This window comes from Rhinoraja longicauda, chromosome 7 (genome assembly GCF_053455715.1).
Source record: "Rhinoraja longicauda isolate Sanriku21f chromosome 7, sRhiLon1.1, whole genome shotgun sequence".
In the NCBI taxonomy this organism is placed as follows: domain Eukaryota; kingdom Metazoa; phylum Chordata; class Chondrichthyes; order Rajiformes; family Arhynchobatidae; genus Rhinoraja; species Rhinoraja longicauda.
In genome coordinates, this window is record NC_135959.1 from 54205274 (window position 1) to 54222140 (window position 16867).

Genomic DNA, 16867 nt, shown 5'->3' on the forward strand with positions numbered 1-16867 from the left:
CGAACTGGCCTCCACTGCCTTCTGAGGCAGAGAATTCCACACCTTCACCACCCTCTGACTGAAAAAGTTCTTCCTCAGCACCCGTAGTCAGGATCAAACCCTTGTCTCTGACACTGTAAGGGAGCAGCAACTCTACCACTACACCAATGGGAAGGTGTGCAGGCAAAGATATATTTCCTGAATGGGAATAAAAGGTCACGGAGCTCCATGGATGAATCAGGACATAATGCAACCACTGGGGGAAAGGAAAGAGACATTTATTGGGAATCCTGGAGAGCAAAAAATGAGCTGGTTTAGAGAATACAAGGGGATCAAAATAGAAGTCACACAAATAATCATAAAAGCAATGAGCGGCCATGAAAATTAAATTATCACCATAAAACAAATAATAGCATTTATTATGGAATAATCAATAAAAACAGAATTTGAATTAGGCCATTGAGAAATATGGCCAAATCAAGTTTAATGAAATAGAGAAATATCAACTCAAGCGCAAGAAGAAACTGCAGATGCTGGTTTAAACCGGATAGACACAAAATGCTGGAGTAACTCAGTGGGTTAGGCAGCATCTCCGGAGACGCTGCGGCCTACCATCGGCCAAACACCTAGAGCTGGCGGCCTCCAGCTGGGACCACCTGGGGCTCTGGTTCGCAGAGCCCGCAGACTCTGCAGAGCTGGCTGCCTTCGGAGGCTGTGGTGGCGCTGCGAGAGCGGCTGCGACTCGCCTTCGGAGGCTTCGGCCGCGGGCTGCATGGATATCGGAAGCTCGCAGGCCCTACCCTGGGTGGGGGCCGACATCGGGAGCTCCGGCAGCGGCAGCGTCTTCGCCCGCCCCGAATCGCGGGGCTTGGGTCGGCCCGCTGCGGACCTTTCACCGTCCGGCGCGGCCAGGAATAGGCTGCGGGATTTTCTCCACCCGGCGGGGGCTTCAATGTCGGGGGCCCCGACCGTCCCGACGTGGCAAGTTCCACAGCCTGACTGCAGGAGAAGATGGCAGGGAAGAGAGAGACATTCTGGCCTTCCATCACAGTGAGGAGGTGACTGGAGGAGACTCACTGTGATGGATGTTTCTTTTTTTTTGTTTTGTGTTGGTTTGTGATTGTGTGTGTTATTGCTTATTTTGATTGCTCTTATTGTTGGACTTGGGTAATGGAATTTTGTCCAAAAGACTTGTTTTTTTGGATGACAAATAATGTTATTCTGATTCTGATTCTGAAAGGGAATAAATGATGTTTCAGGTCGAAACCCTTCTTCAGACTGAGAGTCAGGGGAAAGGGAAACTTGAGATATGTCAACTTGTTATTTACCGGCGAGATTGAGCAGAATATTCGATGATGAGATAAGAAATAAGATAAGTGCATTTGAAACAGAAAAGGGGGAGAGATTAAATAAACAAATCAGCCAGAGGATGGAGATCTTGGACAAGAATCAGCCCCTGATAAAAGGTCATCAATCTGAAATAAATCTTATTTTACTCTCCATGGATGCAGCCTGACCTGCTGAGTATTTCCAGCCTTTGCTTTGATGGATTGACAGATACAAGATGGAAACAGGCCCTTTGGCCCACTGAATTCACGATGATCACCGATCACCCATTCGCACTGGTTCTACGTTACCTCACGTTCACATCCATTCACTGCACACGAGGGCCAGTTGGCCTTACAGAAGTCAATTAACTGACAAACCCACATGTCTTTGGGATGTGGGAGAAAATAGAGCACCCAGAGGAAACCCACGCAGTCACGGAGAGAATGTACAAACTCCACAAAGACAGCACCTGAGCTCAGGAACCGGGTCTCTAGCACTGTAAGGCAGCAGCTCTACAAGGTGCGCCATTATTACTTATTTGAAATTTGTGCTGGCATAGTGCTGCTGCCCTAATTTGCAATTTTAGGCAATGACCTTCCTTTGTTTTAATAAATGTATTTGTATATATTCTCATTGTGTGATTAATATATTTTGCTGTTAGGTCCGATGTTTTAAAGTACAGTACTATTTCCAAACGGATTTTTTTTTAACAACCATTTATTTGTTCCCAGCTACAATATGAGCTTGTTACACCGGATTACAATTTGTTTGGAGATCCCAGTAACATGTTTATAAGCAGAAGAGGGTGGCAAAGTGGCACAATGGTAGAGTTGTGGCCTTAAGGCACCAGACACCCAGGTTCAATCCTGACTATGGGTGCTATCTGTACGGAGTTTGTACGTTCTCCCTGTGACCGCGTGGGTTTTCTCCAGGTGCTCCAGTTTCCTCCCACATTCCAAAGACGTGCAGATTTGTAGGTTAATTGGCTTCTGTAAATTGTTCCCAGTGTGTAGAATAGAACTAGTGTGTGGGTGATCGTTGGTTGGCGCGGACTTGGTGGGCTGTATCTCTGAACTAAACTAAACTAAACTAAGGGAAAGACCAGGTCCAAGATGGCTGAGAAAGTCAGTTATGATTGAACCTCATTTTATTCTACACACCTCTTGCTCGGTAGCAAAACCATTTAATGTCTAGAAAGTTATCTGAGGCACAAGGAAACAAATCTCAGTGTTATGATAAAAAAAAGACTGGAGTACTGGAGTAACTCGACGGATCAGGCAGCATCTCTGGAGAACAAGGATAGGCAACTTTTCAGGTTGGGACCCTTCTTCAGACTGATTTTAATGGGGGGGGAGGGAGAGGAGAGAAAGCTGGACGAGAGGAAGGGGCAGGGCAATTCCTGGGAAGTGAAAGGTGGATACCGATGAGGGAGGAGAGGGGGTTTGATTGTCAGATGGTTGGACAAAGGCCAGAGATGAAAAGATTAAAAACGTGAGAAGGAGATAAGGAGAGAAGAGTGTGAAACATGAAGCCAAAGGAAGGAATACAGGCGGCAGGGGACAGGGAAAGGGGAAAGTGCAAAAGGGGGAACATCAGATGGGGCACATGGAAAGAGCATCTGCTCCTCATGTAGATATTTAATCAGTAAGGCCACCACTGGTGAAGCACAATAATTTCATTTTATAGCCACGTCATGTAAAATACACCTCAAGGTAACTTAGAATGGAATGTTTTAATTTATTTTGTTTTTTTATCGGCTTTTGGATACGACTGCATCTACTGATCATCCCCTTGCTAAACTGTCTGGGGCAGTCCAACAGTCAACTATAATAAAAACAGAAAATGCCTGAAGCATTGACTATAGATCAGGCAGCATCTGTGGAAATAGAAACCAAGACAACATTTAGGACCTTTTGTCAGACCTTTATCAACTACATTGCAGTGTGTCTGCCTCACACAGACTGTGCAGGTTGAGAAACGTGGCAAAGTGGCCACCCTTTTATTTACATAATTTCCAAACAGATGTTGTCATTAACCAAGTTTTCATAACCCTCCCCTGTTTGCATTTATTAATGTCACATGTGTTGAGGTCCAGCATGTTTTGCATGCTATCCAATCAAATCAGATAATGCTACACATAAATACAATCAAGCTAAACTCAAGCACAATTGGTGGAGCAAATAGGGACGATACAGTGTTGAATATAGTTCTTGCCTGTGTCCCCTTTACACTTACTGGGTTGAAGTAGCAATGGTGTTTTGTTTAAAGATACACTCGAATACTATTGAATAGGACTCTATTGATTGTATAGATACAGAATCAAAGAAGAGTTTATGGACAGTTTTGGTTTTTATTCTGAATAAAGTTTACTTTTGATTTTTTTAAAAAATCTCTTTATGAAGTGAAATAAACCTGGTTTATTTTGTCACTTGTTATCTGGTTTATTTTGTTATTATTATTACACCTGGTTGGTGTATTATCGAGCTAGCTCAGCATCCAAATTCCTCTGGTGTCGGATGAAAATTGATCCGGTGTTTGTATTGTGGGCGTAGTTGCAGCGCGTCACCGCCCGGTGGCGCTGCGGAGGATGCAGGCCGCAGGGCGTCGATGTGTCCGTTGCAATTGTGACATGTGGCCGCCAGGTGGCGTTGCTGCGGGCTGCAGTTGCGGGGTTGGACCACCAGGTGCCGCTGTAAGCTGCGGTTGCGGGGTCGGACCGCCAGGTGCCGCTGTGGACTGCAGTGGCGGGGTCGGACCGCCAGGTGCCACTGTGGGCTGCAGTTGAGGGATTTTCCCGCCAGGTGCCGCTGTGGTGGGCTGCAGTAGCGGGATCTGCCCGCCAGGTGCCGCTGTGGTGGGCTGCAGTAGCGGGATCTGCCCGCCAGGTGCCGCTGTGGTGGGCTGCAGTAGCGGGATCTGCCCGCCAGGTGCCGCTGCGGGGTCGGGACGCGCCGGAGACGGAGAGGCGGCGGCGACGGTTGAAGACGGTGACGGTTGGAGGGAGCGCGGCGTCGGAGCCGGGAATGGGGGAAGCGCGAGCTCGGCGCCCAGACTGAGCGACGGCGCCGGACGACAGGCGGGGCGAGGGGACGGAGGGCCGCCGGTGGCCAGGCCTGGCGATGAGTGCGGGGCCGTGAGGTGAGAGCTCGCCGGCTACGTGACCGCCCCGCCAGCCCGGCGCACGGCCGGCCGGCCGCAGACACAACAGGCGCCGCCTCCTCCCCCGGGGTCTCTGTATCTGGGCCGCAGCCCGGGCTCCCCCCCCCCCGACCGACAGGCCGGGCGGCGCCGACACTGATCCCGGGAGACCCGAGACAGTCCCGCCCCCGTCTGCAGCGCTCGGGTAGACGGGGTCACGGCGAGGGGTGGAGCGGGAGAGGAGGCGCGGGTGGGTAGGAGAGGGTGCAGGAGGAGGTGTAAGTGAGGGTACAGAGGGAGGGGGTGCAGGTGTAGTGTCAGTGATGAGGGGGTAGAAGGAGGAGGTATAAGTGCAGAAACAGAGGGAGGGGGTGTGTGAGTGGAGGGGGGGTGTGAGTGGAGGGGGGGTGTGAGTGGAGGGGGGGTGTGAGTGGAGGGGGGGTGTGAGTGGAGGGGGGTGTGAGTGGAGGGGGGGGTGTGAGTGGAGGGGGGGTGTGAGTGGACGGGGGGTGTGAGTGGAGGGGGGGGTGTGAGTGGAGGGGGGGTGTGAGTGGAGGGGGGGTGTGAGTGGAGGGGGGGTGTGAGTGGAGGGGGGTGTGAGTGGAGGGGGGTGTGAGTGGAGGGGGGGTGTGAGTGGAGGGGGGGTGTGAGTGGAGGGGGGGGTGTGAGTGGAGGGGGGGTGTGAGTGGAGGGGGGGTGTGAGTGGAGGGGGGGTGTGAGTGGAGGGGGGGTGTGAGTGGAGGGGGGGTGTGAGTGGAGGGGGGGTGTGAGTGGAGGGGGGTGTGAGTGGAGGGGGGGGTGTGAGTGGAGGGGGGGGTGTGAGTGGAGGGGGGGTGTGAGTGGAGGGGGGTGTGAGTGGAGGGGGTGCAGATACAGTAGGAGGGGTGCAGGAGGAGTGGCGATGGAGTAGGTGTAGGGGATGGGGCTGTGCGGGTGGAGGGGGGAATGTAGGGAGGGGGTTTGAAGAGGGGTGCTTTTTCATTCTGATATTTCATTGTGATGTGAACATTCTATGATAGAGATGTACATTTTCAAAATGGGATTAGATGGTGAAGCAGGCGGAATGTTAGACCAAGTTGGGCCAAAGGGCCTGTTTCCGACTATAACACTATTCATTCAAAATGAGTAAACGATAAGGGGAGAGTGGTTATAAAGGAAACATTTTTACGTGAAAGAAACTTATTTTCATGGCTCTTGGTAAATAGAGGTAATTGGGACTAGGTGGATCACTCTGCAAAGAACCAGTGTGTGCTTGATGAGGTGAATCCTCATATGCCAAACCATTCTGATTTCTTTTTAATTTATGAGAACCCTTTATCTCCAATCTGCCAGCACACTTCCTCTTTAATCTGTGATATTTGCACGTTAGTGTGTTACTAAGAAACAGTCAGATTTGCTTTAATACATGGATAGCAGCCGCTCAAAAAAGCAATTGCGAATTTAGATGATAATCAGATTTGTCAAATACTAGATTTAGTGAGCAATTTCCAGTGAAGAATTATATAATTCTTCATTTATATAAAGAAAATATAGCCTGAAATTTATTTGTGGTTGTTCATTTAGCTCAAGAAAGGCATGGTAGAAAATTAAAGTAAAACATAACAAGCACTGGCTTCTCTTCACTAATCTTGAGGGTGCCTTATAATCTGAGAGTACATTTTTTTTATTATTAGAAAAAAGTGTGTCAGATTAAGACGTTCAGCTATTTTTCCTTAATATTTGGGTGTGATAAACCCAAGAGGTTTTCTTGAAGAACCACTGCAGTGATATTTTGCAGCTGATAGTGTGTCCATTTCCCCCTTGATTCCTGTCCTCCAACTTTATTATGCTGGAGTAATCAGCAGGTCAGGCAGCATCTCTGGAGGACATGGATAGGTGATGTTTTGGGCAGCAAAGGCAGCAAATCTGATCGCACTAATTGCAGAACGATGTCCCTGCTGCCTGAGGGAGGGATGTTTATTGCCAGGGACCTCTTCAATCAGCACCTACCCATGGTTGATAAGTTGCTCTGTGAGTTGCACTGAAGATTCCTTCCAACAAGAGGCATGTGGCCATGATCTTCACTGAATGACAGCTCCAAGAAATGTGCAGGGAGGATTATGTGTGGCCATTATTGATCTTGACTCTTAATAGAAACTAATTGTGGTGATCCCTCTTCAAATGACCTTAGAAATTCATCTGCTTCATATTTACTACCTGACAGCATGCAGCTGTGATTCAGACCAGTGGATCCTCTCAGACTGGATCCCTGTGCAGTCAAAGGTAAAGCAAGGCCATGTCGTCACTCTAATCCAACAATCTTCTCACTAGCAAAAGCTAAATTACAAAACTAGTGGGAATCTGTTGAATCTGCATAACTTCCACTCTGGATCCAAGGTCATGATATAAACTTGGTCAACACAGCTGATGCATTCAGATGCTGAACACCAGATCTTTGTTGACTTGTTAATTGAAATGAATGTGAAAATGGATCATATACCAAACAATCTGCAAAACAAAGGTACTTACCCACTTGCCTTGCAATCCTTGACGATAAAGGTCTACAAAGAGACCCCACAAAAAAGGTTAATTAGTTCCATTATCTCGCCCACCACACAATGAAGGCAGGCATCAGTTATCAAATCAACCATAATCTCAGTGTGCCAATACAGTCTGGCCTTCTGAAGGATCAAGGACACAGAGGTCAAGATGTAAACCCAAGGCCACAGTCAACCAAGCAGCAGTGCCTCCTCCTTCAAACCTCATCTCAAACATGGACTACCCTCTGCAGGGATTTCTAGACACTGGAGAGGGATCTACCCTTCCATTGGCTCCATCTACACTTCACGCTGCCTCGACAAGGCCACCAGCATAATCAAGGAGTAATCTCACGCTGGTCACTCCCTTTTCTCTCCCAACAGGCAACAGGTGCAGGTTTGAAAAAGCATACTTCCAGATTGAGGGGCAGTCTTCCCAGCTATAATCAGGCAACTGAACGGTCCTCTCATCAACTAGAGTGCAGTCCTGACTTCCCCTCTACCCCATTGGAGACCTTTGATCTTTAATCAGATTTTATCGTGCTAAATGTTGTACCCGTTATCCTTTATCTGTACACTGTAGACAGCTTGATTTTAATCATGTCTTTTCTGAATAGCACGCAAACAAAAACTTTGCACTGTACCTCGGTACACGTGACAATAATAAACAAAACCAGTTACATCTATAAAATCAATAGACAATAGACAATAGACAATAGGTGCAGGAGTAGGCCATTCAGCCCTTCGAGCCAGCACCGCCATTCAATGCGATCATGGCTGATCACTATCAATCAGTACCCCGTTCCTGCCTTCTCCCCATACCCCCTCACTCCGCTATCCTTAAGAGCTCTATCCAGCTCTCTCTTGAAAGCATCCAACGAACTGGCCTCCACTGCCTTCTGAGGCAGAGAATTCCACACCTTCACCACCCTCTGACTGAAAAAGTTCTTCCTCATCTCCGGTCTAAATGGCCTACCCCTTATTCTCAAACTGTGGCCCCTTGTTCTGGACTCCCCCAACATTGGGAACATGTTATCTGCCTCTAATGTGTCCAATCCCCTAATTATCTTATATGTTTCAATAAGATCCCCCCTCATCCTTCTAAATTCCAGTGTATACAAGCCCAATCGCTCCAGCCTTTCAACATACGACAGTCCCGCCATTCCGGGAATTAATCTAGTGAACCTACGCTGCACGCCCTCCATAGCAAGAATATCCTTCCTCAAATTTGGAGACCAAAACTGCACACAGTACTCCAGGTGCGGTCTCACCAGGGCCCGGTACAACTGTAGAAGGACCTCTTTGCTCCTATACTCAACTCCTCTTGTTACGAAGGCCAACATTCCATTGGTTTTCTTCACTGCCTGCTGAACCTGCATGCTTCCTTTCATTGACTGATGCACTAGGACACCCAGATCTCGTTGAACTCCCCCTCCTCCTAATGTGTCCTTTTTGGTCTTAGAAGTAGTTCCATGGTATTTTGAAATTTGGTTTTGGGACAGATGTAGAGTGGTGGTGTTGGGTTAATAGAGTGATGGCAATGATGTTTAAACCTTGCTACTTCATAGCAAACAAAGTTTTTGTATGGATAGGAAAATATTTTATGACGCAATGTGCTTTTTGAAGAATTTAGCAAAGCATTATTGGTAATATTGGAGAGTGGGATAAACTGCTAGAAATTAAATGTGCAGAGCACAAAGTACTGGAGAAACTCAGCGAGTCAGGCAGCATTTATGGAAGGAATGGACGGGTCACGTTTTGGGTCGGGATTCTTCTTCACATCACAATTCACACCTCACCCGCTGAGTACCTCCAACACTTTGTGTTTTGCTTAAGATTCCAGCATCTGCAGTTCTTTGCGAGCTAAAAAATGAGACGCCAGTTGCTGGAGTAACTCAGCGGGACAGGCAGCATCATTATAACCACTCTCCCCCTCTCGTCACCTATTCCTTCTCTCCAGAGATGCTGCCTGTCCCGCTGAGTTACTGCAGCATTTTGTGTCTACCTTCGATTTAAACCAGCATCTGCAGTTCTTTCCTACGCGAGCAAAGAAATTACACGAGCAAAGAAGTAGTGTGTGGGGATTGTGTGGGGATAGTAAGGAGTAAGACCTGTGTGATCTCCCGGACTAGTTTCGATCGCCTAGCTTGGGGTCGGAGAGGAATTTCCCGGATTTTTTCCCAAATTGGCCTGGGTTTTTTATCCGGTTTTTCGCCTCTCCCAGGAGATCACTCAGTTCTTTTGGGTGGGCGGTTGGAGCGGTTGGAGTAGCGGCCGGGCGGTAGGTTTAGTAACCGAGCGCGGGGCTTTGTTTGGAGAGTATGACTGCCAGGGCAGTTTTTTGTTCTGGGTGTCAGATGTGGGGAATCTGGGAGTCTGATAGTCTTCCAGACATCCACATTTGCGCCAGGTGTGACGAGATGGGGCTCCTAAGGGACCGTATTAGGAACCTGGAGCGGCAGATTGATGACCTCCGTCTGATCAGGGAGAGTGAGGAGGTTATAGATAGGAGTTACAGGGAGGTGGTCACTCCTAGACCACGGGAGGTAGACAAGTGGGTCACTGTTAGGGGGGGCAAGGAACAGAGGCAGGGACTAGGGAGTACCCCGGTGGCTGTACCCCTTGGAAATAAGTACTCCTGTTTAAGTACTGTTGGGGGGGACAGCCTACCTGGGGGCAACGACGGTGCCCGGGCCTCTGGCAAGGAGTCCGGCCCTGTTGCTCAGAAGGGTAGGGAAAGGAAGAGGAGAGCAGTAGTAATAGGGGACTCTATAGTGAGGGGGTCAGATAGGCGTTTCTGTGGACGCAGTCGGGAGACCCGGATGGTGGTTTGCCTCCCTGGTGCCGGTGTCCGGGATGTGTCTGAGCGTGTCCAGGATATCCTGAAAGGGGAGGGAGAGGAGCCAGAGGTCGTGGTACATATAGGTACCAACAATATAGGTAGGATAAGGGAAGAGGTCCTGAAAGGAGAATTCAGGGGGCTAGGAAGAGAGTTAAAAAAAAGGACTTCCAAAGTAATAATCTCAGGCTTACTGCCTGTGCCACGCGATAGTGAGAATAGGAATGGAGTGAGGTGGAGGATAAATACGTGGCTGAGGAACTGGTGCAGGGAGCAGGGTTTCAAGTTTCTGGATCATTGGGACCTCTTCTGGGGGAAGTATGACCTGTACAAAAAGGACGGGTTGCATCTGAACCCGAGGGGAACCAATATCCTGGCGGGGAGATTTGCTAAAATAACTGCGGAGACTTTAAACTAGTACGGTTGGGGGGAGGGACTCAAACACAGATAGCTAATAGGCAGTGTGTGAGGCAGGAGGCAGAAAAGGGAAACACTCAGACCCAATATGTAGGAGAGAAAGAAGGGAAAAGAAATAAACTGAGAATAAGAAATGATGGGTCCCTTAAATGTGTATATTTTAATGCTAGGAGCATTGTAAGAAAGGTGGATGAGCTTAGAGCCTGGATTGACATCTGGAAGTATGATGTTGTGGCGATCAGTGAAACATGGTTGCAGGAGGGTTGCGATTGGCAATTAAATATTCCAGGATTTCATTGTTTCAGATGTGATAGAATCGGAGGGGCAAGAGGTGGGGGTGTTGCATTGCTTGTCAGGGAGGATATCACAGCAGTGCTTTGGCAGGACAGACTAGAAGGCTCGATTAAGGAGGCTGTTTGGGTGGAACTCAGAAATGAGAAAGGTTTAGCAACACTTATAGGGGTGTATTATAGACCGCCAAATAGGGAACGAGAATTGGAAGAGCAAATATGTAAGGAGATAGCAGATATTAGTAGTAAGCACAGAGTGGTGATTGTGGGTGATTTCAATTTTCCGTATATAGACTGGGAATCACATTCTGTTAAAGGGCTGGATGGTTTGGAGTTTGTAAAATGTGTGCAGGATAGTTTTTTGCAGCAATACGTAGAGGTGCCTACCAGAGAAGGGGCAGTGTTGGATCTCCTGTTAGGAAATGAGATGGGTCAGGTGACGGAGGTATGTGTTGAGGAGCACTTTGGGTCTAGTGATCATAATGCCATTAGTTTCAATATCATTATGGAGAAGGTCAAATCTGGACCAAGGGTTGAGATTTTGGATTGGAGAAAGGCTAATTTTGAGGAGATGAGAAAGGATTTAAAAGGAGTGAAATGGAAATTGTTGTTTTATGAAAAGGATATAATAGAGAAATGGAGGATATTTAAAGGTGAAATTTTGAGAGTACAGAGTCTTTATGTCCCTGTTCGGTGGAAAGGAAAGAATAATAATTTGAAAGAGCCATGGTTTTCCAGGGAAATTGGACACTTGGTTCGGAAAAAGAGGGAGATATACAATAAATATAAGCGGCAGGGAGTAAATGAGGTTCTTGAGGAATATAAAGAATGTAAAAGGAATCTTAAAAAGGAAATTAGAAAAGCGAAAAAAAGATATGAGGCTGCTTTGGCAAGTAATGTAAAAGTAAACCCCAAGGGGTTCTACAGATATGTCAATAGCAAAAGGATAGTGAGGGATAAAATTGGTCCATTAGAGAGTCAGAGTGGACAGCTATGTGCTGAGCCGGAAGAAATGGGGGAGATATTAAACAATTTCTTTTCTTCGGTATTTACCGAGGAGAAGGATATTGAATTATGTGAGGTAAGCAAAACAAGTAGAGTAGTGATGGAAATTAGGATGATTAAAGAAGAGGAGGTACGGACACTTTTGAAGAATATAAAAGTGGATAAGTCTCCAGGTCCTGATAGGATATTCCCTAGGACATTGAGGGAAGTTAGTGCAGAAATAGCAGGGGCTATGACGGAAATATTTCAAACGTCATTAGAAACAGGGATGGTGCCGGAAGATTGGCGCATTGCGCATGTTGTGCCTTTGTTTAAAAAAGGTTCTAAAAGTAAACCTAGCAATTATAGACCTATTAGTTTGACGTCTGTGGTGGGAAAATTAATGGAAAAGATACTTAGGGACAATATATATAATTATTTGGATAATCAAGGCCTGATTAGAAACAGTCAACATGGATTTGTGCCTGGAAGGTCATGTTTGACTAATCTTCTTGAATTTTTTGAAGAGGTTACCAGGGAAATTGATAAGGGCAAGGCTGTGGATGTTGTCTATATGGACTTCAGTAAGGCATTTGACAAGGTTCCACATGGAAGGTTGATTAAGAAGGTTAAATCGTTGGGTATTAATAGTGAGGTTGCAAGATGGATTCAACAATGGCTGAATGGGAGATACCAGAGGGTAACGGTTGACAATTGTATGTCAGGTTGGAGGCCAGTGTCTAGTGGAGTGCCCCAAGGATCTGTGTTGGGTCCACTGTTGTTTGTCATTTACATTAATGATCTGGATGATGGTGTGGCAAATTGGATTAGTAAATATGCAGATGATACTAAGATAGGTGGAGTAGTTGATAGTGAGGTAGATTTTCAAAGTCTACAGAGAGACTTGGGCCTTTTGGAAGGGTGGGCTGAAAGATGGCAGATGGAGTTTAATGCTGATAAGTGTGAGGTGCTGCATTTTGGTAGGACAAATGAAAATAGGACGTACAGGGTAAATGGTAGGGAATTGAGGAATGCAGTGGAACAGAGGGATCTGGGAATAACTGTGCATTGTTCCCTGAAGGTGGAATCTCATGTGGATAGGGTGGTGAAGAAGGCGTTTGGTATGCTTGCCTTTATAAATCAGAGCATCGAGTATAGAAGTTGGGATGTAATGTTGAAATTGTACAGGGCATTGGTGAGGCCAAATCTGGAGTATGGTGTGCAGTTCTGGTCGCCAAATTATAGGAAGGATGTTGACAAAATGGAGAGGGTACAGAGGAGATTTACTAGAATGTTGCCTGGGTTTCAGCACTTAGGCTACAGAGAGAGGTTGAACAGGTTGGGTCTTTATTCTTTGGAGCGTAGAAGGTTGAGGGGGGACTTGATAGAGGTTTTTAAAATTTTGAGAGGGACGGACAGAGTTGACGTGGGTAGGCTTTTCCCTTTGAGAGTGGGGAAGACTCCAACAAGGGGACATAGCTTCAGAATTGAGGGACAAAGGTTTAGGGGTAACATGAGGGGGAACTTCTTTACTCAGAGGGTTGTGGCTGTATGGAATGGGCTTCCGGTGGAAGTGGTGGAGGCTGGCTCGATTTTATTATTTAAGAGTAAATTGGATAGGTATATGGATAAGAGGGGATTAGAGGGTTATGGTCTGAGTGCAGGTAGATGAGACTAGGTCAGGGAGAATGGTCGGCGTGGACTGGTAGGGCCGGACAGGCCTGTTTCCATGCTGTAGTTGTTATATGTTATATGTTTGTTATACATCTGTCCTGTAATTATGGACTGACAAATCATACCCATCCTGGCCAAATGAGAGGAGCCAAGTGTTTGTACATTCATATGCAATTTTTAACATGTAAACATTTCTTGTTATCAACCGATGTTTTGGCTGACAGCTTGTATTTTTACCACACAACATTGTGCTTTGAGACTACACACCTTTAAAAAAGAGTCTTCCTTGAATTCTAATGCACACATCAATAACAGACAGAATATGAATAAGTGAGCTTGGAGGGATTGGCAATGATGACTCTTGGCAAGAGTTGGAGGGATTGGCAATGATGACTCTTGGCAATGATGGCGGCACGGTGGCGCAACGGTAGAGTTGCCGCCTTAGAGCGAATGCAGCATCGTCGACACGGGTTCGATCCCGACCACGGGTGCTGTCTGTACGGAGTTTGTACGTGTCTCCCCGTGACCTGCATGGGTTTCCTCCGAGATATTCGGTTTCCTCCCACACTCCAAAGACGTACAGGTATGTAGGTTAATTGGCGTGGTAAATGTAAAAATTGTCCCTAGTGGGTATAGGATAGTGTTAATGTGCGGGGATCGCTGGTCGGCGCGGACCCGGTGGGCCGATAGGCCTGTTTCCGCGCTGTTTCTCTGTATCTTTCATAAACCACAACTCTTAATATCTTATTGCATTCAAGAGAGAGCTAGATAAGGCTCTTAAGGATAGCGGAGTCAGGGGGTATGGGGAGAAGGCAGGAACGGGGTACTGATTGAGAATGATCGGCCATGATCACATTGAATGGTGGTGCTGGCTCGAAGGGCCGAATGGCCTACTCCTGCACCTATTGTCTATTGTCTTATGTGCATGAAATATCTCAAATATCTTGTATCTGCATGAAATACTATAAATTTCTTAATTAAGCCTGAAACTTGTTTTTGTGTTTTGCTGTCCCTCTGAGCGATGGGATATTATGGATGATAATGATATACACGTGTAGCTTGGAGATAGTAGGAGAGGTTGCAGTAGGAGAGTTTTTTTAATTGTGATACCCAATGTGTGACCCTCCCGCTGGGGCTAGATCCAAACCAGGGAGCAATACCACCTGAGCACATGACACATGACGGGTTACTGATACTCATCACTCCTCTAACTGCATGGAGCATAGTTGCAGATAAAGATTTGGATTCTGCCACAATGACAAGTTTCATAAGTAAGCTCATTTTTGTTGTTATTGCTCACACTCGCTATGCAGACGGTTTTAGCTATTATGTGTAATGGTTTACCCATTACACATTAATCTGTTAATTTGCTGCTGCCTTAAATGCTATGGGTGATGTAAGGTCTAGTCCTTTAATTACTTTACTTTTGGCCACCTATTGGGTTATTGTTTAAAAGTTGCAGGTCAACTCTTCAAGTAGCTTCAACAAGAATTGGTGGTTGTATAGAGTGCTACCTATCCCCACCACCACCCACCCCCAGTCAGATTTTCAAATATTGGTGTGAGACTGATCCAGCCATGATATCTTGCCACAGAAGGCCATGAAGGTCAAGTGAAACTTGTCATGGCAGAATCCAAATCTTTATCTGCAATTCTGCTCCATGCAGTTAGAGGAGTGATGAGTATCAGTAACCCGTCTGTCATGTGCTCAGGTGGTATTGCTCCCTGGTTTGGATCTAGCCCCAGGGGGAGGGTCACACATTGGGTATCACAAAAAAAACCTCTCCTACTGCAACCTCTCCTACTATCTCCAAGCTACACGTGTATATCATTATCATCCATAATATCCCATCGCTCAGAGGGACAGCAAAACACAAAAGCAAGTTTCGAGCTTAATTGAGAAATGTGTTATTTCATGTAGATACAAGATATTTGAGATTTAGCGCAGAGATTGACAGATTCTTGATTAGTACAGGTATCAGGGGTAATGGGAAGAATGCAGAATGGGGTTGAGAGGGAAAGATAGATCAGCCATGTTTGAATGGCAGAGCAAACTTGATGGGCCAAATGGCCTAGTTCTGCTCCTATAACTTATGAACTATATTTGTCCATTGCTAGTTAATATCAGAGGTGTCATGTAGAGTGGTAATATGTATGCATTCTTTAGTTGGATCAGCTTGATCTCCAACCCATGCAGGAAAGGAGTGCAATGCTCCACTATGGTTAGCATTGCAGGTCCCAACTGCTTGTAATTCATTGGACTTAAAAGAGCACGGAATTTAGGACTTGCAAAGATTATGTTAGAGGTTTAATCCAGATGTTACTAATATATATTAAAATGGAATCAGCATATAACTGTTTAAATGCATGTACTGCCATGTATTGACAGTCAAATGTTGTGATCCGTGCTGAGCAGAAGTGAATGTCATCAGTCAGGATGCTGGGATGCAGAGGACCTTAGGTCACCTAGTCCATGATTTGCAAAAGGCCACTTTGCAAGTGCAGCAAGTCATTTGGAAGGCCTGCAGAATATCATTGTTCATTTTTGAGCTATTGATGCACAGGAATATTGTGTTCAGCTTTGATCTTTCAGTTCAAGGTGGACGTTAATGTGTTGGAAGAAATTCAGAGAAGGTTTACTGATACTTGGAACGGATGGGTTATCTTGTGAAGTAAAGGTATGGACAGGAAAGGTTAATATTGGAATTTAGAAGAGTGAGAAGGAACATGTAGGATCTTGAGGCTTCTTGATAGGAAGGTTATGGAGAGGATGGTTCCTCTTATGGGAGAATCTAGAACTTGGGATTACTGTATAAAAATAAGTCACCCATTTAAGACACATGATTTAGATTTTTTTTAGATTTAGAGATACAGCGCGGAAACAGGCCCTTCGGCCCACCGGGTCCGCGCCGCCCAGCGATCGCCGCATATTAACACTATCCTACACACACTAGAGACAATTTTTTAAAACATTTGCCCAGCCAATTAACCTACATACCTGTACGTCTTTGGAGTGTGGGAGGAAACCGAAGATCTCGGAGAAAACCCACGCAGGTCACTGGGAGAACGTACAAACTCCGTACAGACGGTGCCCGTAGTCAGGATCGAACCTGAGTCTCCGGCGCTGCATTCGCTGTAAGGCAGCAACTCTACCGCTGTGCCGCCTTGAGGGGGATTGTTTTTTTTAGAAGGTCGAGTCATTGGGACTATTTTCCTCAAAGTGGGGAGAGGGGTGCAATCTGAGTCTTAAATTGATACCTGATTCAGCAAGTGGTGAAAGGTTACGGTAGCGACACAGTGATGCAGCGGTTGAGTTGCTACCTTTGAAGCACAAGAGATTTGGGGTTTGATCCTGACTAAGGGTGCCGTTTGAACTGTATGGAGTTTGCACATTCTCCCTGTGATTATGTGGGTTTCCTCTGGGTGCTCTGGTTTCCTTCCATACTCCAAAGACATACAGGTTTGTAGTTAAATGACTTCTAAAAAAAATGTAAATTATCCCTGGTGTGTAGGATCGGGAAAAGGGGAGGTGCAACGAGACCTGGGTGTGCTTGTACATCAGTCACTGAAAGTAAGCATGCAGGTACAGCAGACAGTGAAGAAAGCTAATGGCATGTTGGCCTTCGTTGCGAGAGGATTTGAGTTTAGGAGCAAGGAGATCCAACTGCAGTTGTACAGGGCCCTGGTGAGACCGCACCTGGA

The 16867-nt window shown here is 46.4% G+C and overlaps 1 protein-coding gene across 2 annotated transcripts in view; it reads left to right on the top strand.

The window, feature by feature from the left end:
- Nucleotides 1-4261: 4261 nt before the first annotated feature.
- The window catches only part of rev1 (REV1 DNA directed polymerase), an 87611-nt gene continuing 75005 nt past the window's right edge, over nt 4262-16867 (top strand). For both annotated transcript variants that reach the window (XR_013547484.1, XM_078402609.1), the window contains exon 1: nt 4262-4446. The gene's annotated coding sequence lies outside the window, so the exon portion shown is untranslated. The remainder of the gene's footprint in view (nt 4447-16867) is intronic.